The sequence below is a fragment of the Bos mutus genome, chromosome 27, assembly GCF_027580195.1.
Source record: "Bos mutus isolate GX-2022 chromosome 27, NWIPB_WYAK_1.1, whole genome shotgun sequence".
In the NCBI taxonomy this organism is placed as follows: domain Eukaryota; kingdom Metazoa; phylum Chordata; class Mammalia; order Artiodactyla; family Bovidae; genus Bos; species Bos mutus.
The window spans coordinates 19,389,566-19,414,601 of NC_091643.1; positions in this window are offsets into that span (position 1 = coordinate 19,389,566).

Sequence of the window (25,036 nt, forward strand, 5' to 3'; positions counted from 1 at the left end):
CAGCTCTGCAGGGTCATATGTCATTGTTTTCCTGCCTGGTTGGTATCATTTGCTGTAAAGAAGGCGTGAAGGCAACAATTATTATGCGTTATGGCTTCTGCCTGTGGCCACTCTCAGTAGGGTCCACACACTCGAATGTTAGAATGAGTTTATCTCCCTGGGGAATCTGCCTGGGCTGGGGCAGCCATATGTGGGGTTTTGTGTGTGTGTTTGTTTGTTTTGTTTTGCATTGTCAGGGCTGTAGTCACCCATTCACATGTGTCTGATCCGAAAGCTGGCCTCTCCGAGTAGGTGGTGGCTGTGGAGGCGATATTTGCATTTCTGACCTGCGACATGCCTTTGCTGAATGAAATTGATATAATTACTATACACCATGACTGCCTCTAGAGTTGTATCCGTTCTGGTTGGCTTTTTTTTTTCTTCTACTTCATCAGCATCCAATTAATTAACAGTTGCCATGGCGACCGTTGCCATGACAGCATAAAATTCTCCCAAAGGGCTCCTCATTCATATTCTAATGAAATACATGTGCAGAGCTGGATGGCTGGAAAATGTGGTGAGGAGAATTCAGGAAGAATGGAAGTAGAACTAGGAAAGAGCTGCTTTATCTCAAAGTTCTGCTCTCTCTAGCTTCTGTACCAGATCACCTTACTTTTAAAAGAATATTTTTATTTTTATATATTATTTTTCCCAGTTTCCATTTTTCCCCCTAATATTTTTCTATTTCTATAGCCTGGCTGTTCCTGGGGTTAGGAATAATATATATATATTATTGGACAAAATGAGCTTTTCCCATTCTGTTCTCATTCCTTTTTCTAGTTCATACAGTGAGGGACACATCCATTTGATGGGATTTCTAATGAATTATTCGTTGGTCAGATAAAGACAGTGAAGTTTTGTTGCTTACAGCCATTGGTGGCTTCCATCCCTCAAAAGAAGATAATATCTTGTCACTCGCCCACATCTAACTTCCCGGGAAGCAGTGTCTCTGACAGATCTTAACAGCCTCTGCAGATCTATCTGTGGATTGTACATCCCTGTTCGATGTCTATCTGTACTCATTTGCTCTTTCAGTTTCTTCTGAAAGGCCTAAAAGTCTCCCCTTAGCTGACCACCCTTTCTTTATAGGGGTGCCTTGTATTTTGGCCCAAGGCCCTCAGTGCCTATAGTTCTGTTTTAGTCCTCTGGCCTTGCTTGCTTTCCTGTCTCCAGGCCTGTCCAGGACATTGTCCACACAGCTGTCTATTTCTAAGTCACAGTTTTTACTGTAACCTTCAGCTGCAACCTTTAGTCTTCGAAGGGTCCCGCTGTCTGTACCAGTGGTCCTCAGACTTTAGTTTGCCCAACTTGTGAAATGTGCAGATCCCCAGGCATCTCTCCCAGAAACTATGACTTGTTAAATTTGGAGTGGAGCTCAGGGACCTGCTTTTCTTGTAAACATTCTAGGTTATTCTAATGTAGACCATCTGTGGGCTCCATCTTGAGAAACACTGGCCCAAAGGCGAAGCCTGAACTCTTAGCATGGCTTCCAAAGCCCAGGACAATTTGATGCCTACCTGTTTCTGCCTTTTTAACTTCTTTTCTGGTAATGATTCATCCTTGGATCTTCCACTCACATGCCTGGGGTTCTAACCATATCAAAATTGTCATTATCCCCCACACATGCTGCACACAGTTCAAGTTCCAACCCTTTGCTTAAACTCTTCCTTTGTCTGAAATGACCTTGCTCTTGGGGGGATCAGAATATGCCACCCTACCAATAAGGGTTTCCCGGGTGGTGCTAGTGGTAAAGAACCCGTCTGCCAATGCAGCATAAGAGACACAGGTTCGATCCCTGGGTTGGGAAGATCCCCTGGAGAAGGCCATGACAACCCACTCCAGTATTCTTGCCTGGAGAATCCCATGGACAGAGGAGCCTGGTGGGCTGTAGTCCATGGGATTGCACAGAATTGAACATGACTGAAGCAACTTAGCATATATATATATATAATGTATATATTTAATATATTTATATATAATATATGTATATATTTACAGACCCAATAAGCCACTTTGGAATAAAGATTATTTTGAGCTGAAGGCATTTAAGAAACAGAAGACATAGAAGAAATTCTATGCTTTTCTTTCTGTCCCAAAGCAGGGCATATATTTCCCTTTCTGAAAGTGTGCCCCTCCTGTCTCCTGTACCAGGAAGAAAAGATTGACTCAATCACCAGAGATGATTAGACTCTTGATACTAAAGATAAGTGATATGTAAATTTCATTTGTAATATTTAAGATTTTAGTAAGATTTAGTAAGATATAATAAAATATATTCTACAGACTTGTGTCTTATAAACCTTACTAAATAATCCTTATCTTCCATCAGTTTCCGTTATATATTTACCTTCTCACAATTTACTGTCTCTAAGAAGATTAGACTCCTTTCTCTTGTCATTTCTCCACAATTTATTGCTCTTTGTTAAAAGGGTATATAAGCTCATAGGCCAAACCGCTTCTTGGAGTTTCCAGGTCTCCCACATTGTAGGCGGATTCTTTACCAGCTGAGCCACCAGGGAAGCCCAAGAATATTGGAGTGGGTAGCCTATCCCTTCTCCAGGGGATCTTCCCAACTCAGGCATCAAACTGGGGTCTCCTGCATTGCAGGTGGATTCTTTACCAGCTGAGCTACCAGGGAAGCCCAAAGTGAAAGTCACTCAGTTGTGTCCCACTCTTTGTGGCCCCATGGACTGTAGCTTGCCAGGCTCCTCTGTCCATGGAATTCTCCAGGCCAGAATACTGGAGTGGGTAGCCATTCCCTTCTCCAGGGGATCTTCCAATCCAGGGATCAAACCCAGGTCTCCCGCGTTGCAGGTGGATTCTTTACCATCTGAGACACCAGGGAAGCCTCAATATTTAAGATTTTAGTAAGATTTAGTAAAGTTTGTTCTACAGACTTGTTTCTTACTTATAAACCTTACTAAATAACCCTTATCTCCCATCAGTTTCCCTTATATATTTACCTTCCCACAATTTACTGTCCCTAGGAATGATGCTGAGGCTGAAACTCCAGTACTTTCGCCACCTCATGCAAAGAGTTGACTCATTGGAAAAGACTCTGATGCTGGGAGGGATTGGGGGCAGGAGGAAAAGGGGACGACAGAGGATGAGATGGCTGGATGGCATCACTGACTCGATGGACGTGAGTCTGAGTGAACTCCGGGAGTTGGTGATGGACAGGGAGGCCTGGCATGCTGCGATTCATGGGGTCGCAGAGTCGGACATGACTGAGCGACTGAACTGAACTGAACTGAAGATCAAACTCCTTTCTCTTGTCGTTTCTCCACAGTGTATTGCCCTTTGTTAAAAGGGTCTATAAGCTCATAGGCCAAACTGCTTTTGGAGTTTTATGCCTTTTCTGTGAGCCCCCCTCCATGTGTATATGAAATAAATCTTTCCTCTTGTTAAGCTGTCTTTTGTTACTTTAATTCACTGGCCCCAGTCACTAAACATAAGAGGGTAGAGGAAAAGTTTTTCCTCTCCTACCTACACTCTCTGTGATCCTAATCAGACTTTCTCAATCTAGTGTCACCTCTTTCTTGAAGTCTTTTACTTTTTTCCGGATAGAATCAGCCTTTCTTTGTGTCCCAAAGCACTTTATTTCCCCTATGCTTGTACTTATCACGTTTCATTTTAATTCTCTCTCAAAGAGTTGTAGTCTTTGCTTCTTGAAGGTTCTTGCCGATGGAGGAAAATAATTACTTAGCATCTGCTAAGTACTGTTTATGGTGCCAGTTAAGTATTCTCCTTACCATAAGCTGCTTTCTTATTAAAAGCAACAATAAAAAAATAACCACCTGAGTTGAGTCCTCGATTCCAGGCAGTGTGCATATTATCATTTGATACTCGTAGCAACTTTATGATACTGCTTTTATGAATGCTTTTTTTTAAACCAGTAAGGAAATGGCAGTAACTTACTCAAACTTGATAACTAGTAATGGAGCAGTTGGAATTTATACAGGCTAGTTTGACTCTGGAGCCTGCCTGGGTTACTAATTTAAGGTGGGGAAACCTCCCCGAGAGTACCCAGCTAGAGGCAGAAGAGCCAGGCCAGTGGGCCAGTCTTCGTGCTTTGAACCCTCAGCTCCTCCTGTAGTTCTTGACACGTGGTTCATTGAAAGGAAGGAGGCCTTTTGGGTGTCAACATGATTATTATTTTACGACTTAGAGAAGCGACTCATCCAGGGTATATAGTTAGAAAGAGGCTGAGCAGAAACTTAACACACTAAAGTGAGTTCAGCAAGTCACAAATAGCTCCTCAATACTGTGGGAGACCTGGATGAATATGGGATTCTGATCATCATTTACGACATTGTTTCAAGTTCCTGGGTTGGTTTTTGAGACTGATGTGAACAGTCGGAACCTGAGCTGAGTGGGGACTGTGAGGAAGGCATGCATCTCATGGAGCTGCCGTAGTGCTGTGCCTGCCACCAGTGGCATTCGAATCCATATCTTGGTATCTGCCAAGTAGCTTTGGTCTTTGGAATTAGGAGATTTCAGTCAAACATTTGGTATTTAGTCCACAAAAGGACATTTGGAAGAGGACTCAACAGCACTTGGCAGCTGATGAAGGAAGGAGATGTTTTCTCACCTAATTTTCACAAGTGGTTTCTGCAACCTCACCTTCAAACCACTTGCCAAACACAGCTCTGCCTGCGGAGGGACTGAAAAAGAAAATGCAGTTAACCCCATATGTTCTGTTTAGAAGAGCATCTGAGTGGCAGCTTAGAGTCAGAGTCTCATATCCTGGGACTTTCTGATGAGGGGGTCTGATGATTTCCTTTTCCTAGGAATTTAATAAGCCATCTATCTAGCAAGAGTCTGCAGTCAGCAGGAACTCAGATTATTGGTGCCGGTTTTGCCCGATGGCGGTGCTACTAAATCCATCTTAGGAGAGCTTGTTAGCCTGTGGCTGGAGCTTCGTTCTGCCTGAGCTTCTTGGGAGTGGGCCGTTGTTGGCTCTTCCCCAGGGTGCAGCCCGCCTTGGGATTTCACTGGATGCTGAGGACAGAGAGGGTCCCTGTGCAGGTGATGGGGCTTCACCGATTGTCACCTTGCCCAGCTGTATCCCTCCGATGCACCTGCCGCTGGCTGCCAGCATGATAATATACCCTGCTCAGGCGTGAGGGGAGGATGCTTTGAACAGTTCATCTCCTGCATGATTCATCAGGCCCCTGCTTCCTGATCCACTCCCACGCTCTCCTGCCCCCCGTCCCCCACAGTGTGATCAGCAGGACTAGCAAGGCATTTGCTTTGAAAGAGGTAGAGATCAGAGGGCGAAATTATTAACCTCCCCGTCAGTTGTAATTAATGCAGCAAGCCACCTGGATATTTAGTAACTGGAAATGAAATCAATTTGCGTTTTAAAATTTAATTTATATACAGCTGGTACGATAAATCAGTGACCATTGCTAGGTAACTCACTGCTCTGTAGTTTGGAGAAGAATTTCTGTTCTCATTGTTGTCTGGGTATTTTGCAGCTTCAGAAATGAATCCAGAGCTGTTGGCCTGTCAGGAAAGGGTAGGCTGGTATAATGGCTTTGAAAAATCTTGAGTCTCACTACAGCTTGGATAGGAAGAGGCAACGTGATTTCTGTATTTTGTTTATAGCTGTTTTCATTTAATTCACGATTCCCTCCCTCCCCACCCCACAGTGGAAAAAAAATAACTAAATGTCTAATTTGGTTTGAGTGAATGTCTGATTTGAGCATTTAAACAGAGCCTTCAAGGAACGCTCAGCCTTTCTAGGAAAAAATGCTTTGAATCTCAGATTGCCTGCATCTTCCTCCTGCTTCTCTTCCCCCCAAAAATGGCATCTGGTGTAAGGGGAGGCATTCAGTGTCTGGACGAGGGGCCGTGGCTCCTAGGACCTCCTGGGTGAGGGGAGGAGCCGGGTCCTTGGTTATCGGGGCTGTGTTCTTAGGTTGCTGACTGTTTGGGCTTCCCTGCTTCCAGTGTCACACCTTGAATGTGGCTGGTATAACCTGGGCCTGGCCAGGGGCTGGTTCCCTGGCTGACCTTTGACCCTCAGTGGCTATGGTCATCACACGCAGGCCCTTGACAGGCCCTGTCAGTCAACGTACCCTCAGGCCCTGCTGGAAGGGAAGCTGGCTTGAGAGAAACAGGAGGGCCCTCCTTGCTCCCTCCTTGCTGTGTGGCCACACTGATGTGGCCTGGCCCTAGGTTGGTGCAGGCAGCTTGAGACTGTTTTTTTTTTTTTTTTTGAAGAAATCCATGTAGGGAGCCAGGGCCATGCCTCCTACTGTGCTTGGTTTGCTTATTCTGTGCCAAAGCTCAGAGAAGGAAGTGAGACCTACATCAAACAGCTCTGCCTTCCTGCCCTCCCCTTCTCCCACCTTCCAGGCTGGAAAGGGATGGATCCTTGGTCCACTCTGCTCTGCTGTACGACAGTCTCCTCTGCTGTAGGGTAGAACGCATTGGCTTTCCTGCCTGGGTGAAAGTAAGGTGTTAGTCGCTCAGTCATGTCTGACTCTCTGCGGCCCCGTGGACTGTAGCCCTCCAGGCTCCTCTGTCCATGGAATTCTCCAGGCAAGAATACTGGAGTGGGTTGCCATTCCCTTCTCCAGGGGATCTTCCCGACCCAGGGATGGATCCCGGGTCTCCCGCATTGCAGGCAGATTCTTTACCTGGGTAGATCCCAGGGAGCCCTGGGTAGAGGGGAATAGAATCCAAGTGACAGAGGGGCTTTTATGCATTAGTGACATCCAGCCTTGGTTCTTGATGATTAAAGTGAGAGCACGGAGGGGTTAAGGGGATGGGGTAGAAAGGGGAAAATCTACTTTCAAGACAAAAGCCTGGCCTCAAGCCTACTGGTTTGCTGTGTAACCTGGTTTCTGAAAGCCATGAAATGAAAATTATTCTTGCCATTCTGTTTTTATTCTTTTGATAAAGATTCTGCCTTTTGTGTAGCTGGGAGCCTCCCAGGGCCTTGGGCAATTCTAGGGTGATGACAGCGTCTTCAGAAATCTAGAAGAAAACACATGAATGATTTTCAACAAAATTTACCTTCATTAAAACAGTAATGTGTGAGATTTGGTTACATGTCTCATCTGACTATAGTTCATAGAATGTGGATTCTCAGCAGCATTTAAGAAGCGCCAGTAGTAACTTGCGTATGTGTGTGTGTGTGTGTTAGAGAGAGAGAGAGAGAGAGGACAAGAGGCATTTATGGACTGAATAGCATGGGACAGAATATCACAGATACAGAAAATTTGGGGTTAAACTTGCAGATAGAACGCAAAAAATTAAGATGTTTAAAAGGCGACACATAAGTGAATGAGATTAATATCGTCCCAACTTAATACAGGAGTTCTGAGGGAACACGGAACAAAGAAGTGATGGGAGTTAGACATATTTAACCAGATACAGACTTCTTAAGTGATTTGGGGATGAGACTTGAAGGTAAGCTTATTCATCCGTCTACAAATAAAAAAAAGACTGAGGCATAAGGGTCAGGTGATGGGAGCTAAAGATTTTGGTGAAGGAAACTCAACCTAACTTTCTGAAGACTCACATAAAGGGGGACCTGTAACCTCCCTAGAGCAGTGGTTCTCAAACTTAGTAGCACAGTGGATTTACCTGGAGATCTTTAAAGAACACTGATGCCTGGGTCCCATTCCCAGGGACTGGGATTGTTCTAACTGGATTATAAAAACGTCCTTCAGTATGTACTGGGTTGAATTGTGTCCCCTCCCAAATTCGTGCTCTTCCCGGAACCTCAGAATGTGACAGTGTTTGTAAATAGCGTCAACTGCAGATGTCATTAGTTAAGATGAGAGTATACTGGCGTGAGGGTGAGCCCTTAAACCAGTATGACCGATGTGCTCATAAGAAGAGAAGGGGCACAAAGACACAGAGACAAAGTGATGTGATGAGTCACAGGAGCAGTGCCACATACGTAACCAAGGAAGTAGAGTTGAAGTCATGCGTCTGTAGGTGCCAAGGAATGCCATGGATTACCTCCAGCCGCCAGGAGCTAGGGGAAGGGCGTGGAACAGACTCTCATTCACAGCCCTCCAGAAAAACATTTTTTAAATAATTTTATTTATTTATTTTTGGCTGTGCTGGATCTTTGTTGCTGCATGGGCTTTTCTCTAGTTGCAGCGAGTGGGGGCTACTCCCTAGCTGCGGAGCTCAGGCTCTAGGGCATGTGGACGTCAGTAGTTGGGGCCCCTGGGCTGTAGAGCACAGGCTTGGTCATTGAGGTGCACGGGCTTAATTGCTGCGCAGCATGTGGAATCTTCCCAGACGAGGGATCGAACCTGTCTCCTGCCTTGATAGTCAGATTCTTATCCACTGTGTCACCAGAGAAGTCCCAGGTGACTTCTAGCCTCCAGAACTTGAATGATTGCCCCTACCACATTTAATGCAGCAGAGAGAAAGGAAGACAGATTGGAAGTTTGAGGGTCAGTGTACGCGGAGGGCAGAATCTTAGTCCCCGAGGACTAAGCTTTTTCTAGCCTCCAGAACTGTGAGAGAATGCATTTTCGTTTATAGCTGTCCAGTGTCATTCTTTGTTACAGCAGACCTAGGAAGCTAATACAGGGCATTACAATGTGCAGCCAACGTTGTCAACCATGGCCCTAGACTGTAGAGCACAGTAAGTGCTCCGTTGGTGTCAGCTGTTGTCATCACCCCGAAGCACATCGCCCTAGCCATATTCAGGAATCTGCTGAACCCCAGAAAAGCATCTCAGATAGTGTTTGGCGCTCTTTGAGAGGAGTCTTATGCAGCCTCTTTCTCAGAGGATAGGCTACCATAGTAAATCAAGGGGAGGCAGTAGACTGTGGTTGCCAATGGGGGAAGGAGGGAAGGAAGGCATAGTCAGGGAGTTTGGGATGGACATGTACGCACTGCTGTATTTAAATTGGAAAACCAACAAGGTCCTGCTGTAGAGCACAAGGAACTCTGCTCAATGTCGTGTGGCAGCCTGGATGGAAGGGGAGTTTGGGGGAGAATGGATACATGTCTGTGTATGGCTGAGTCCCTTTGCTGTTCATCTGAAACTATCACAACATTGTTAGTCAGTTATAGCCCAATATAAAATGTTAAAAAAAAGAGAAGAAACAGTAGATTTGACCATAGCGTGTCTGTCTTGAATAGCACACGCTCAACAGTCTGGAGAGCATGGGCTCCATGTCAGTGGGGTTGGCTCTGGAGGAGGGGTGTGGCATCTACTCTTTTCCTGCTCATGTAGATGAACAGTATCTGGGGCTTTGAGGCCATACAGCGTGTGACCTATCGCCTAAAATCTTGGCCTCCAGTTCTTAGGGTTAAAGAGCCTTCCCGAGCCAGGATGACCAACTGTCCTGGTTTGTCTGGAACTGAAGGACTTCCTAGGACGTGGGGTTTTCAGCACTAAAATTGTGACAGTTCTAGGCAAATTGGGTGGATGTGTCACCATAGAGAATCCTTTGATTGTTTTCCTCAGGGACTAAGATTCTGCCCTCTGCATAGACTGTATAGACCCCCCCCCCCCAAACTTTTCCAGTCTGTCTTGCTTCTCTGCTGCATTAAATGTGGTAGGGATAATCATTCAAGAATCGCGTGCTTGTTAAAAATCAGCACTTTGTCCCCTGGATTGATCTGACCCCACTCTCCTGATGACGGTAGGATTCACCATTTACAAGGAATCTCATGCTTCTGGAATCTCTCTGGTGAGATCCTTGGAAGCCTTTTCTTTCTCACTGCTCATTATCATCAGCTTGCTATCAGCATCTCATCTGTTTTTATTCAAATAATTATTAATTTCTACATCTGCTTATACTCATGCCTTCCAGTTATCCACCGAAAATAGGAAGAAGACAGATTTCTCTATCAGTGGATTAGTTGTCAGTACTAATGGCAGCAGTGGGGAGCTCACGAATTGTGCATGTGTGTGCATGTATGCATGTGTGTGTGAGCGTTTGCGCACTTGGATGGTGGGCAAGTGGGTGTAGGCAAGAGAGGAAGGAAGGAGGGAATGCAGTAGAGAAGACCATCTGTTCCTTGTAGCCAATTTTAACTCTTTCTCCTGTTCCTCCAGTTATTTCGTCCTTCCCTGGTTATCATTGTCTGAACACAGACATTCAGGGTTGGATGTTTCTGATGTACCGAACTGTCAAAAACAAAAACAAAAATGACTCCTGTTTCCATTTTTCCACTCTTTAAGATACCTAACCAATAGTTGGGATGGTAGACATCCTAAAAGCTGAAGGAAGTCCGTATCCTGTTTCATATTCACTCTAATTTCCCATACTTTCTTCCTATTTATTTGATCTGTAGCTTTGAGAAAATCAGTTACCTCTCTGGTTATCAATTGCTTTGTAGTAAAATGTTAGTCAAAGCACAGAGCCCCAGACATACTGAAATATTTGCAAAATGTGCTTCTGATGATGCAGGTTACAGAATCTTTTTTATATCATTCTTCTGCTCAAAGACCTAAAACAGGAGCTGAGAAAGCCCCATAGCCTATAAAATAAAATTTAAATTACTTAATATGTTATTCTCTAGCCTATAAAATCTGGATTCTGAAAGCCTGAGCTATTTATTATCATTTGCTTCTTTTGGACCTCCAACATATACTGAATTGATTTTAGTTACTTTTACTGAGTATCTGTCTTTTACATTTATTTTAAAATTCCTTGACAGATGGACTTTTACCATTAAAAGAATTCCCAACACCTGGCAGCTGTATTGCACCTAGTAAGTATTCAATAAATGTTAAGTTACATTGAAACTTTTTCTGGATATAGAAATACTTGAAAAAGTATAAATAGCTCATGAATTTTAAAATTTATCCCAAACTTATTTCCAGTCTTTAGAGAAGCATTTACTATTTCACCAGCAAGTATGATGTTAGCTGTGGGCTTTTCATAGATGCCTTTTAACAGAAAAAGAAAATTCCTTCTATTTCTAGTTTGCTAAGAGTTTTTGTTAGGAATGAATGTTCGATTTGTTAAATGCTTTTTCCGGACCAGTTGCGATGATCATATGATTTTCTCCTTTATTTTGTCAGTGTGGTGAGAAATTGATTTTTGATCATTGAATCAGTCTTGCATTTCTGCACTAAATAGTCAATTTCTACTCTTCTTCTGATGTATATCTCACAAATAGTATTGGTTTATAATCTTCTTTTCTTGTCATGTCCATTTCAGGTTTTAGGACCAGGCTTATGCTGGCTTCATAAAATGAAAAGGAGAGTTTTAGGTTAATAGAAGAGTTGCAAGGATATAACAGGTAATACCTGTATACCACCCAGTTTCTTCTGTTGCTAATAACTTACACCTCTAGGCTATGTTTGTCATAGCTAATGAACCAGTATATGTACATTATTATTAACTAATGTCCATTATTTATTCACATTTCCTTAGTTTTCACCTAATATCCATTTTCTGTTTCAGGATCCAATCCAGAATACCACTAACATTTAGTTGTCATATCTTTTTAGGCTTTTCTAGAGTCTGACAGTTTCTCAGAGGCTCTTTTTTTTATAGTTCATTTTTTGTTGTATTGACTTTTGCTCTTAATTTCCTTCTTTTTAATTTTCTTAAGTTTATTTTTAATCTTTTAAATTTTTAAAGTGAAAATAGTTGATTTTTAAACTTTTGTTTTCTAAAATAAACATTTAAAACTATAGTTTCCCTCTAAACCTTGTCTCAGTTCCATCCTACAAATTGATTTATTTTTTTATTACCACTGAGTTATAAATATTTTCTGATGTCATTTGTGATTTCTTTTTTGACCCATGGATTTTTTAGGAGTGTTCTACTTAATTTATAAGTGAAGTGGGAAGATTTTCAAGCTATGTTTCTGTCATTTTTTAACTTACAATGTGTTTAAAGCATATATTCTGTGTATTTTAAGTAGTCCAAATTGTTTTATGGTCTATCTTGATGACTGTTTTGTGTGCATTTGAAAGGATTGTGTATTCTGGATTTGTTTGGTATAATATTCTATAAATATCAGTAAGACCAAGTTGGTTTGGTATAATTGTTCCAGTCTTCTAAATCCTTGTTGAGTGTCTTTATGTCTATCAATTTACTGAGACAGGGGATGTTAAAAATTCCAGTCATTATTGTGGATTTGTTATTTCTCCATTTAATTCTGCCAATTTTATTCTTATTTTGAGTCTCTGTCATTAGGAGCATATGATTTATAGTTGTTTTGTCTTTTTGATGAAATGACTCCTTGTCACTTAGAAGTAATCAGCTTTATCTCTAATAATATTTCATGTCTTGACATCTGCTTTGCTATTAATATAACCACATCTGTTTTCACCCTTTTCCCTTCACTTCTTTGTTTCTATTACAGTGTTTCTGATTTCTAGCATTTCCTTACAACTCTTTCTCAGATCATCCACTTCTGTGCTTATATTACCCATCCATTCTTGCACTCATCCACTTTTTTCCACTGAAGCTTTTATTAGCACATTCATCATAATTGTTTTAAATTCACAATCTGCTATTTCCAAGATCCCTGTCATGTTCGCATCTGGTTCTGATGCTTGCTCTGTGTCTTCAAACTGTGTTTTGTTTTGTTTTGTTTTTTACCTCTGAGTATGTCTTATAATTTTCTTTAGGTATCTGGACATGATATACAGGGTTAAAAGAACTGAGATAAGTAGTACTTTAGTGTGAGCTTTTATGATGAGCTAGCTGGGGGTTCAGTCATGTTTATTGTTTACTGTAGTTGTGGGTGTTGGAGGATCAGATTTCCTCTGGTGTCTTTGTTTTTGTTTCCCTCATTGCTTTTTCCTCAGACTTCTTAAATAAGCTCTAAGATGTGTGGTTCTTTCAGTTGCATGGCCCCGTTGACAGCAGGAATCCTCTTGACATGGTATAAGGTGTTGGGGGGTGAGAGCATTCTACACTAGTGAGCATGTGCTCCTGGGCTGCCACCTTTACCAGTGCTTTGTAGCTTGTTCCTACCTCCAACACGTACGTAGGTGAGCAGGAAAGTTAGAGGCGGGAGGATGGAGTTGGGTATTTCCTTTCTACCAGGTGAAAGGTCAGAGGCTGTAACTGGGTGTTTCCTTTCCCATGGATGGTTAGGCTCTGGGAGAATCTCAGTTGGTTAGATTCTGAAAAGACAGTCTGTTGAAAGCCGATCTTATTATGAAGAACAGAATGCTCTAGGTGTATTTCAATGTGACTACTTTTCCCCCTTCCCTGCCAGGAGCAGGAGGGAACGTTCTTCTGATCTCCCTTGGGAGGACCTGATAGATCTCCAGGAGGTAAAACTTAAAAAAGTGTGGTGACTCCCCTAGGATGGCCCTCCCTTCCCTGGAGTTTTTCTCTCTCTGACTTGTCTACACTGAGCCTCCAGCAATTTGTCAATTACATTTCAGGATTTCCTCCCTGAATACTGGTTCCCATGGAGGTTTCTGCTCCTGGAATTCTCCAGTAAATTCCAATTCTCTGTATCCACTTGTCTATTTCTCCAATTCTGAGGGACTTGTGTTCCCTGTAACCTCAATTCTCTAATGGATGGATGAAGAGCTACTGATTTTCAGTTTGTTCAGCTTTTTTCTTGTTATGAGAGTTCCTTACCTACTAGACCAAAAGCTGGAAGTTAAAACCAGTTTTTTTTCCAATTGTATAGAATTTCTTATTATTTTCAGTAGAATTGTTAGTTGAATACAAGCTAGCACATCATTACTAGTAATCAGTAACCTCAAGTATTGTTTTTTAGTGATAAAAAATTTTTTATCATATTTCTATTCCATTGTTAATTTTAACCAGTGTCCTATTATTGGATAATCTGTTTGGCTCATTTTTTACATCATAAATACAGCTTAATGTCTTTATACCTAATGTTTAATTTTTAAAAATCATATCCTAGGATAAATGCCTTGACGTGAGATTGCTGGGGCAAAAATAAGCATATTTTAAGATTTTTGTTATGTTGCAAGTATTCTTAAAAAACTTCTACCAATCTGTGTTCTCAAAAGCAGTATATAAAAATGTCTGCTTTTCTGTATTTTACCCAGTAGTGGATATTATTATTTTTATACTTAGTAATTTAAAAAGCCATAGTATCATATATGCATTCTTTGATTACTATTGAGGATAAATGCTTTTCCACCTGTAGTTTTTCATTTTCTTTCTTTTTGGGACATTTGTTGAAATGCAGTTTTGGTTATCTCTTCATAACATATTGCTCAATTAGAATTTCTGTTGTAACGATAGGTTCAGAACATAGTTCAGTTGCTCAGTTGTGTCCGACTCTTTGCAACCTTATGGACTACAGCACGCCAGGCTTCCCTGTCTATCACCAACTCCCAGAAATTGCTCAAACACAAGTCCATCGAGTCGATGATGCCATCCAACCATCAGACCAGTCAAGTCCAATTAGTTGGGTTTTTTCTGAAGACTGCTCGTGTAGGGTAGGGAAGGAAAGGTGCATAAAAGTACAGCCTTGATGTCAACCTGGAGAGAGCCTAGCCTGACTGGTAATGAATTAATCCCATGCAGTTTGCCTTTTGAAACTCATGCCTTGAGAAAAGTAGAGATAAGAAATAGAAAATGTTGGCTGAAGTGATGATTCTCCTGAGCCAAATAATCAGTTTAAAAAGTTCCTGCAGAGGGAGGAACCAAGATGGTGGAGGAGTAGGACGGGGAGAACACTTTCTCCCCCACAAATTCATCAAAAGAGCATTTAAACGTCGAGTAATTCCACAAAACAACTTCTGAATGCCGGCAGAGGACATCAGGCACCCAGAAAAGCAATCCAACTCTTGAAAGGAGGTAGGAAAAATATAAAATACAAAAAAAAAGACAAAAAGAGGAGGGACAGAGTTCCGTCCCGGGAAGGGAGTCTTAAAAAGAGAGAAGTTTCCAAACACCAGGAAACCTTCTCACTGCCGAATCTGTGCCGAGCTTTGGAAGCACAGAGGGCAACATAACAGGAAGAAAAAATAAATAAACAATTAAAACTCAAGATTGCGAGTCCTACGGTAACTCCCCAGCGGAGAAGCAGCGCAGACACCTGCACGCGCGCCATTAGCAGCGGGGGCTGGGCAGGGAGGCGCAGCGCGGGCTGCATCGCTTAGAGTAAGAATCTGGCCTGAATACCCTGAGCACTATCTGAGCGAAATAATTTGGGCTAGCAAACCAGACTGTGGGATATCTACCACGCGAAAAGCCAGCCCCAACCTAAGACGCCGCCAGGCCCGTGCACGGAACAAAGAATTGAACAGAGATAGCCGGCTGCAGACCTTCCCCCTCCGGTGACAGGCAGCCAGAGCCGGAAGGGGGCAATTGCAGCCCCAGAGAGACATTATCTATAAAACTGTAAGCAGGCTTCTTTGCTAACTAAAACTTTTTGGGGGTCTGGACGGTTAACATCTGCCTGAGAAGGTGTGCCGGTTTTACACCCAGATAACCGAGTGGCGGGGAGGCGATAAGTCGCAGCATTGGCGCTCGGCAAACACCTCATCACTTGAGCTGCTCGGACCTGGGAAGAGCACAAAACTCAGGCCCAACTGAGTCTGCGCCTCTGAGGACTACCCGAGTGCCTGAACCTGAGCGGCTTGGACCTGGGAGGTACATGCAACCCAGGGCCAGCCTCGGATTGTTCCCGGTGGAACAACCTAGAGCCCGAGCAGTGTGGGCAGGGAGGCTACACGCGCCGTGAGCGGGGGCAGACCCAGTGTGGCTGAGGCACTGCGAGCGCATGCCAGTGTTATTTGTTTGCAGCATCCCTCCCTCCCTCCCCCACAGCGACTGAACACAAAGAGAAGAAATACAGCTCCACCCATCAGAACACCGACACAAGCTTCCCTAACCAGGAAACCTTGACAAGCCACCTGTACAAACCCACACACAGCGAGGAAAAGCCACAATAAAGAGAACTCCACAAACTGCCAGAATACAGAAAGGACTCCCCAAACTCAGCAATTTAAACAAGGTGAAGAGACAGAGGAATAGCCAGCAGATAAAGGAACAGGATAAATGCCCACCAAACCAAACAAAAGAGGAAGAGATAGGGAATCTACCTGATAAAGAATTCCGAATAATGATAGTGAAATTGATCCAAAATCTTGAAATTAAAATGGAGTCACAGATAAATAGCTTGGAGACAAGGATTGAGAAGATGCAAGAAAGGTTTAACAAGGACCTAGAAGAAATAAAAAAGAGTCAATATATAATGAATAATGCAATAAATGAAATTAAAAACACTCTGGAGGCAACAAATAGTAGAATAACAGAGGCAGAAGATAGGATTAGTAAATTAGAAGATAAAATGGTAGAAATAAATGAATCAGAGAGAATAAAAGAAAAACGAATTAAAAGAAATGAGGACAATCTCAGAGACCTCCAGGACAATATTAAACGGTACAACATTCGAATCATAGGGGTTCCAGAAGAAGAAGACAAAAAGAAAGACCATGAGAAAATACTTGAGGAGATAATAGTTGAAAACTTCCCTAAACTGGGGAAGGAAATAATCACCCAAGTCCAAGAAACCCAGAGAATCCCAAACAGGATAAACCCAAACAAAAACACCCCAAGACACATATTAATCAAATTAACAAAGATCAAACACAAAGAACAAATATTAAAAGCAGCAAGAGAAAAACAACAAATAACACACAAGGGAATTCCCATAAGGATAACAGCTGATCTTTCAATAGAAACTCTTCAAGCCAGGAGGGAATGGCAAGACATACTTAAAATGATGAAAGAAAATAACCTACAGCCCAGATTATTGTACCCAGCAAGGATTTCATTCAAGTATGAAGGAGAAATCAAAAGCTTCTCAGACAAGCAAAAGCTGAGAGAATTCTGCACCACCAAACCAGCTCTCCAACAAATACTAAAGGATATTCTCTAGACAGGAAACACAAAAATGGTGTATAAATTCGAACCCCAAACAATAAAGTAAATGGCAACGGGATCATACTTATCAGTAATTACCTTAAACGTAAATGGGTTGAATGCCCCAAACAAAAAGACAAAGACTGGCTGAATGGATACAAAAACAAGACCCTACATATGTTGTCTACAGGAGACCCACCTCAAAACAGGGGACACATACAGACTGAAAGTGAAGGGCTGGAAAAAGATTCTCCATGCAAATAGGGACCAAAAGAAAGCAGGAGTAGCAATACTCATATCAGATAAAATAGACTTTAAAACAAAGGCTGTGAAAAGAGACAAAGAAGATCACTACATAATGATCAAAGGATCAATCCAAGAAGAAGATGTAACAATTATAAATATATATGCACCCAACACGGGAGCACCGCAGTATGTAAGACAAATGCTAACAAGTATGAAAGGAGAAATTAACAATAACACAATAATAGTGGGAGACTTTAATACCCCACTCACACCCATGGATAGATCAACTAAACAGAAAATTAACAAGGAAACACAAACTTTAATTGATATCTATAGGACATTTCATCCCAAAACAATGAACTTCACCTTTTTCTCAAGTGCACATGGAACCTTCTCCAGGATAGATCACATCCTGGGCCATAAAGCTAGCCTTGGTAAATTCAAAAAAATAGAAATCATTCCAAGCATCTTTTCTGACCACAATGCAGTAGATTAGATCTCAATTACAGGAGAAAAACTATTAAAAATTCCAACATATGGAGGATGAACAACACCCTGCTGAATAACCAACAAATCACAGAAGAAATCAAAAAAGAAATCAAAATTTGCATAGAAACGAATGAAAATGAAAACACAACAACCCAAAACCTGTGGGACACAGTAAAAGCAGTCCTAAGGGGAAAGTTCATAGCAATACAGGCACACCTCAAGAAACAAGAAAAAAGTCAAATAAATAACCTAACTCTACACCTAAAGCAACTAGAAAAGGAAGAAATGAAGAACCCCAGGGTTAGTAGAAGGAAAGAAATCTTAAAAATTAGAGCAGAAATAAATGCAAAAGAAACAAAAGAGACCATAGCAAAAAAAATCAACAAAGCCAAAAGCTGGTTCTTTGAAAGGATAAATAAAATTGATAAACCATTAGCCAGACTCATCAAGAAACAAAGGGAGAAAAATCAAATCAATAAAATTAGAAACGAAAATGGAGAGATCACAACAGACAACACAGAAATACAAAGGATCATAAGAGACTATTATCAACAATTATATGCCAATAAAATGGACAACGAGGAAGAAATGGACAAATTCTTAGAAAAGTACAACTTTCCAAAACTCGACCAGGAAGAAATAGAAAACCTTAACAGACCCATCACAAGCACGGAAATTGAAACTGTAATCAAAAATCTTCCAGCTTAACAAAAGCCCAGGTCCAGACGGCTTCACAGCTGAATTCTACCAAAAATTTAGAGAAGAGCTAACACCTATCCTACTCAAACTCTTCCAGAAAATTGCAGAGGAAGGTAAACTTCCAAACTCATTCTGTGAGGCCACCATCACCCTAATACCAAAACCTGACAAAGATCCCAAAAAAAGAAAACTACAGGCCAATATCACTGATGAACATAGATGCAAAAATCCTAAACAAAATTCTAGCAATCAGAATCCAACAACACATTAAAAAGATCATACACCATGACCAAGTGGGCTTTATCCCAGGGATGCAAGGATTCTTCAATATCCACAAATCAATCAATGTAATACACCACATTAACAAATTGAAAAACAAAAACCATATGATTATCTCAATAGATGCAGAGAAAGCCTTTGACAAAATTCAACACCCATTTATGATAAAAACTCTCCAGAAAGCAGGAATAGAAGGAACATACCTCAACATAATAAAAGCTATATATGACAAACCCACAGCAAACATTATCCTCAATGGTGAAAAATTGAAAGCATTTCCTCTAAAGTCAGGAACAAGACAAGGGTGCCCACTTTCACCATTACTATTCAACATAGTTTTGGAAGGTTTGGCCACAGCAATCACAGCAGAAAAAGAAATAAAAGGAATCCAAATTAAAAAGAAGAAGTAAAACTCTCACTATTTGCAGATGACATGATCCTCTACATAGAAAACCCTAAAGACTCCACCAGGAAATTACTAGAACTAATCAATGATTATAGTAAAGTTGCAGGATATAAAATCAACACACAGAAATCCCTTGCATTCCTATACACTAATAATGAGAAAACAGAAAGAGAAATTAAGGAAACAATTCCATTCACCATTGTAACGAAAAGAATAAAATACTTAGGAATATATCTACCTAAAGAAACTAAAGACCTATATATAGAAAACTATAAAACACTGGTGAAAGAAATCAAAGAGGACACTAATAGATGGAGAAATATACCATGTTCATGGATTGGAAGAATCAATATAGTGAAAATGAGTATACTACCCAAAGCAATTTATAGATTCAACGCAATCCCTATCAAGCTACCAACAGTATTCTTCACAGAGCTAGAACAAATAATTTCACAATTTGTATGGAAATACAAAAAAACCTCGAATAGCCAAAGCGATCTTGAGAAAGAAAAATGGAACTGGAGGAATCAACCTACCTGACTTCAGGCTCTACTACAAAGCCACAGTTATCAAGACAGTATGGTACTGGCACAAAGACAGAAATATAGATCAATGGAACAAAATAGAAAGCCCAGAGATAAATCCACGCACATATGGACACTTTATCTTTGACAAAGGAGGCAAGAATATACAATGGATTAAAGACAATCTCTTTAACAAGTGGTGCTGGGAAATCTGGTCAACCACTTGTAAAAGAATGAAACTAGAACACTTTCTAACACCATATACAAAAATAAACTCAAAATGGATTAAAGATCTAAACTTAAGACCAGAAACTATAAAACTCCTAGAGGAGAACATAGGCAAAATACTCTCTGACATACATCACAGCAGGATCCTCTATGACCCACCTCCCAGAATATTGGAAATAAAAGCAAAAATAAACAAATGGGACCTAATTAAACTTAAAAGCTTCTGCACATCAAAGGAAACTATTAGCAAGGTGAAAAGACAGCCTTCAGAATGAGAGAAAATAATAGCAAATGAAGCAACCAACAAACAACTAATCTCAAAAATATACAAGCAACTCCTACAGCTCAACTCTAGAAAAATAAATGACCCAATCAAAAAATGGGCCAAAGATCTAAATAGACATTTCTCCAAAGAAGACATACAGATGGCTAACAAACACATGAAAAGATGCTCAACATCACTCATTATCAGAGAAATGCAAATCAAAACCACTATGAGATACCATTTCACACCAGTCAGAATGGCTGCGATCCAAAAGTCTACAAATAATAAATGCTGGAGAGGGTGTGGAGAAAAGGGAACCCTCTTACACTGTTGGTGGGAATGCAAACTAGTACAGCCACTATGGAGAACAGTGTGAGATTCCTTAAAAACTGGAAATAGAACTGCCTTATGATCCAGCAATCCCACTGCTGGGCATACATACTGAGGAAACCAGAAGGGAAAGAGACACGTGTACCCCAATGTTCATCGCAGCACTGTTTATAATAGCCAGGACATGGAAACAACCTAGATGTCCATCAGCAGATGAATGGATAAGAAAGCTGTGGTACATATACACAATGGAGTATTACTCAGCCATTAAAAAGAATACATTTGAATCAGTTCTAATGAGGTGGATGAAACTGGAGCCTATTATACAGAGTGAAGTAAGCCAGAAGGACAAACACCAATACAGTATACTAACGCATATATATGGAATTTAGAAAGATGGTAACGATAACCCTGTATACGAGACAGCAAAAGAGACACTGATGTATAGAACAGGCTTATGGACTCTGTGGGAGAGGGAGAGGGTGGGAAGATTTGGGAGAATGGCATTGAAACATGTGAAATGTCATGTATGAAACGAGATGCCAGTCCAGGTTCAATGCACGATGCTGGATGCTTGGGGCTGGTGCACTGGGACGACCCAGAGGGATGGTATGGGGAGGGAGGAGGGAGGAGGGTTCAGGATGGGGAACACATGTATAATTTTTTTTTAATTAAAAAAAAAAAAGTTTAGGTCAGGGGTCAATAGAGAAAGAAAAAAAAAATAAGGAAAAAAAAAAAAAAGTTCCTGCAGACCTGTTGCTAAGAAAGAATCTGGAATATTCACTTCCTAACAGCCACTTTAGTGTGGCAGCCCCAGACCCCTTACATGTCCCCCACCCCTTTTTTTTTTAATGTGAACCATTTTTAAAGTCTTTACTGAATTTGTTACAATATCACTTGTGTTTTATGCTTTTGGTTTCTTGTCTGTGAAGCATGTGGGATCTTAGCTCCCCGACCAGGGATTGAACCCATACTCTGGTTCAGTTGGAAGGTCAAGTCTTTTTTTAACCACTGGACTACCAGAGAAGTCCCTGCCTGCCCTTTTAAAATTGAGAAAATAAAGCATTTACATCTTTTAAAGTATTTAGGAACTTTCAAGAGCCAGGGCCCTTAACTTCATAATACTATGGTGAGAACAGTTTTGGGGAAGGAGACCTGGCGGATTAAGGACTGTGAGCCCTCAGATTTATTTCTGTTTTCAACGGGGAATCAGGTCACCTGGCTCAGTCAGTCTTAGATGTCAACACTGATACATGACAAGGAGAAAGGTCTCATCCTCTAAGATGAGTTTAATAGATGCTTCTTCTGGAAAATGCATGGAAGGTTGCAGCCTTGTTTGAATGATTGTGAATGAGGAAGGACTCATTACTCCCTAGAGAGCAGATGAATGGATAGTTCTGGGAAGCAAGTAAACAGGAAGAAGTCAGGGATTAAAGATTTCATGGCAGGGAAAGCTGAAAAACAGAAATTATGAATGACCCTGGCAGATGGATGTGAGAGTCAATCACTCCTCTTTTTTTAAACTGAAGTGTCGTTGATTTACAATGTTGTGTTAGTTTCAGGTGTACAGCAAAGTTATATATATATATATATATATGTTTATGTATATATATATACACACATATATGTATACACACATACATGTATGTTCTTTTTCAGATTCTTTTATAAGTTATGAGAAAATAATAACTATAGTTCCCTGTGCTATACAGTGCAACCTTGTTTATTTATTTTATATACAGTTATGACCAACCTAGATAGCATATTGAAAAGCAGAGACATAACTTGGCCAACAAAGGTTCGTCTAGTCAAGGCTATGGTTTTTCCTGTGGTCATGTATGGATGTGAGAGTTGGACTGTGAAGAAGGCTGAGCGCTGAAGAATTGATGCTTTTGAACTGTGGTGTTGGAGAAGACTCTTGAGAGTCCCTTGGACTGCAAGGAGATCCAACCAGTCCATTCTAAAAGGAGATCAGCCCTGGGATTTCTTTGGAAGGACTGATGCTAAAGCTGAAACTCCAGTACTTTGGCCACCTCATGTGAAGAGTTGACTCATTGGAAAAGACTCTGTTGCTGGGAGGGATTGGGGGCAGGAGGAGAAGGGGACAACAGAGGATGAGATGGCTGGATGGCATCACTGACTCGATGGACGTGAGTCTGAGTGAGCTCTGGGAGTTTGTGATGGATAGGGAGGCCTGGCGTGCTGCGATTCATGGGGTCGCAAAGAGTCGGACACGACTGAGCGACTGATCTGATCTGATCTGAACTTATCCCTCCCCTTCCCATTCCTCTTTGGTAATCATAAGTTTGTTGTTTATGTCTGTGAGTCTGTAAATAAGTTCATTTGTATTATTTTTTTAGGTTCCACAAATTAGTAATATCATATTTGTTTTTCTCTGTCTGACTTCACTTAATATGATAATCTCTAGTTCCATCCATGTTGCTATAAATGGCATTATTCCATTCTTTTTATGACTGGGTAATATTCCATTAGGGTTTCCCTGGTGGCTCAAATGGTAAAGAATCTGCCTGCAACACGGCAGACCTGGGTTTGATCCCTGGGTCAGGAAGATCCCCTGGAGAAGAAAATGGCAACCCACTTCAGTATTCTTGCCAGGAGAATTCCATGGACAGAGGAGCTTGGTGGGCCCCAATCCGTGAGGTTGCAAAGAGTTGGACATGACTGCAACTAACACACACGTGCTTAGAATATGTTTCTCCAGATAGGATTTGGAAATAATCTCTAGTTCCATCCACATTGCTACAAATGGCATTATTTCATTCTTTTTATGACTGGGTAATATTGCATTGCATATATGTACCATATCTTAATTTCTTTATCTGTGGTTGGACGCTTAGGTTGCTTCCATGTCTTGGCTGTTGCAAATAGTGCTGCTGTAAACATTGGGGTGCGTGTATTTTTTGGAATTAGAGCTTTTCTCTGGGACATATGGTAATCCTATTTTTAGTTTTTTAAGGACCCTCCAGGGCTTCCCAGGTGGCGCTAGTGGTAAAGAATTCTCCTGTCAATGCAGGAGATGCAAGAGGTGTGGGTTCCATCCCTGGGTCTGGAAGATCCCCTGGAGTAGGAAATGGCAACTTAACTCCAGTAGTCTTGCCTGGAAAATTCCATGAACAGAGGAGCCTGGCAGGCACAGTCCATGGGGTCGCAAAGAGTTGGACGCGACTGAGCACAGCAGATCACACAAGGAACCCCCATACTGTTCTCCATAGTGGCTGCACCAATTTATATTTCCACCAACAGCGTAGGAAGGTTCCCTTTTCTCCACACCGTCCAGCATTTATTATTTGCAGAGTTTTTGGTGGTACCTCACTGTAGTTTCAGTTTGCTTTTCTGTAATAATTAACTACATTGAGCATCTTCTCATCAATTTCCCTTCTATTTGAACTCCCCAGCTGGATGTAGCTCTCTGTCCAAGGAGCTATGATAAGTCTAGGCAGCGTTTGTACAACTGGATGCTCTTTAAGTCAATCTCCTCCCCTCCTCTGTCCTTATCCCCCAGTGATGCTGTGGTTCCCAAGGGCCTTTCTGTGGACGATCCCTGGCCAGGCCTCTATGTCAGGGAGAAGCTGAGTCTCAGACCACCTCCCAGCCCAGCAGGTTGCTGAGTATTCTTAGGATCCCACTCCCTTCTCCAGTTAATAAATGTAATCCCAGACTATGAGGAGGGCAAAGGCAGGCAGTCGAAGTGGATGGAATTAACTACCTTCTAAGGTGAACATAAATCATTTTGGCATCATGATTCATATGACATTTTAAGGCTGGATCAATTCTCTTTGGCTTTGCCCTGAAGCTACTGTGATGGAGAGGAAGGCTGCCACTTGATTACTCACTTACCTGTAATGGTGGTTCAGACGTGTGGGGCCTCTGTGATCCCCCTTTTTGAGTAGTTTGTAAAATACTGAATGATTAGGCCCCAAATAAATAATTGTTGCAAAAATAAAACCCCCAACAGTACTAGCTGACATTAATTGCATCCTTACTGTGAATCAGTCATTCTATTTACATGTCTTTTCATTTTATTATGGAGGATGCTGTGATAATTAATTATGTGCTCTCTTGACTGGGCTAAGGAATGCCCAAATAACTGGTAAGACATTTTTCTGAGTGTATCTGGGAGGGTGTTGACTCACTGGCTCCCCTGGTTTCCAGGCTTTTGGACCCACACTGAATCATTCCATAAAATTTCCTGCCTCTCCGCCTTGCGGAGAGCAGATTTTGGGACATCTTGGCTTCCATCGCTTTGTGAGTTAATTCCCATGATAAATCTCTTCTTTTAAAAAAAATTGAAGTATAATTGACCTGTAACATTATATTAATTTCAGGTATATATCAGTGGTTCAATATTTGTGTATATTGCAAAATGATCACCAACCATAAGTCTGTGTGGTAACACTTGTCATTGTACATAGTTAAAATCTTTTTCTTGTGATGGGAAATATTAAGATCTATTCTCTTAGCAAATTTCAGGTATTCAGTACAACATTATTAACGATAGTCGCCATGCTGTACGTTACATCCCCATGGCTTGTTTATTTTATAACTGGAAGTTTATGCTTCTTGACTCCCTTTACCCATTTTTCCTGCCTCCACCTCTTGTCTCTGGCAACCACCAGTCTGCTCTCAGCATCTATGAGGTTCGTCTGTTTATTTTTAGATTCTGTGTATAAGGGAAGTCATATGGTATTTG